Here is a 1,201-nt window from a genome sequence, read left to right on the forward strand (position 1 = left end):
AAGTGAAGGATCTGAGCACTTTAATTTGCAAAGAGAAGAAGAGATGGCGGGCAACCATGATGATCTTCGAGCTTTGGAGGACTATGCTCAACCAATCATACCAAATTCACCTTCATGCATCTTGCTGCCCACAGAAGCTAGAAACTATGATCTTAAATCTTCACATTTCCATATGCTTCCTTCTTTTTATGGCTTACCTAATGAAGATCCTTTAGCTCATATTAAAGAATTTTACAATGTTGTGAGTGGTTTACCTTTGCAGGGAGTTAGTGAAGCAAATCTGAGGATGAGAGTGTTTCCTTACACCTTGAAAGATAGGGCCAAGAGTTGGTTGATGACTCTAGTACCTGGTTCCCTCACCACGTGGGATGCCGTGGCTAAGAAGTTTTTGGAGAAGTTCTTTTCCACTCAAAAGACAGCCACATTAAGGGGACAAATCTTCAACTTCAAACAAGATGATGGAGAACCTTTCAATGAGTGTTGGGAGCGTTTTAAAGGCCTTTTGCTGCAATGTCCACACCATGGGTTACCTCTTTATTTACAAATGCAAATTTTCTATGATGGACTAACCCAAACATGTCAATCAACTGTTGATAATGCAGCAGGTGGAGCTTTGAAGAAAAAGAATGCCCAAGAGTCGTATAACATTTATGAGATGTTGGGAGCTAATGCTCAACACAAAGATCTAAGGGGTAAGAGAGTTGGAGTATATGAAACAAGTTCTAATCATGATCTTGTTTTGCAGGTAGCTAACCTAGAAAAGAAGCTTGAATCTGTGCTCAACATGGTGCCAAAAGCAAATGAAGTGTGTGCCATTTGCGACATTCCAAGCCACCCTACTCATCAATGTCCATCTAGAGAGGCTTATCCCGAGTTTGTCCAAGAGCAAGTGAACCTCATGAATTCGTACAATCAAAGGCCAAGGAATGATGTGTATTCCAATACATATAACTCAAGTTGGAGAGATCATCCCAACCTTTCATGGAAGAACAACAATCAATTCCAAAATTTCCAACCAAAACCTGCCCCTACACTTGAGGATACGGTTAAGTTATTAGCCCAAAATACCTTGCAATTCCAACAAACCACAAATAGCACCCTCCAACAACATTCCGTGGCTTTAACCAAAATGGAGACACAATTGGGGCAGATTGCAGATGCCTTGAACCAAAGAGAGGTTGGAAAGTTTCCAAGCCAACCC

At 41.1% G+C, this 1,201-nt stretch overlaps 1 pseudogene; it reads right to left on the bottom strand.

Annotated features, from left to right (window-relative positions):
- Window positions 1–417: 417 nt before the first annotated feature.
- LOC125471723 lies at window positions 418–528 on the bottom strand (annotated as a pseudogene).
- Window positions 529–1,201: the final 673 nt, after the last annotated feature.

This window comes from the organism of the source record quoted next, unplaced genomic scaffold (assembly GCF_019419815.1).
Source record: "Pyrus x bretschneideri cultivar Hongxiangsu unplaced genomic scaffold, Pyrus_bretschneideri_v1 Contig60, whole genome shotgun sequence".
NCBI lineage: Eukaryota > Viridiplantae > Streptophyta > Magnoliopsida > Rosales > Rosaceae > Pyrus > Pyrus x bretschneideri.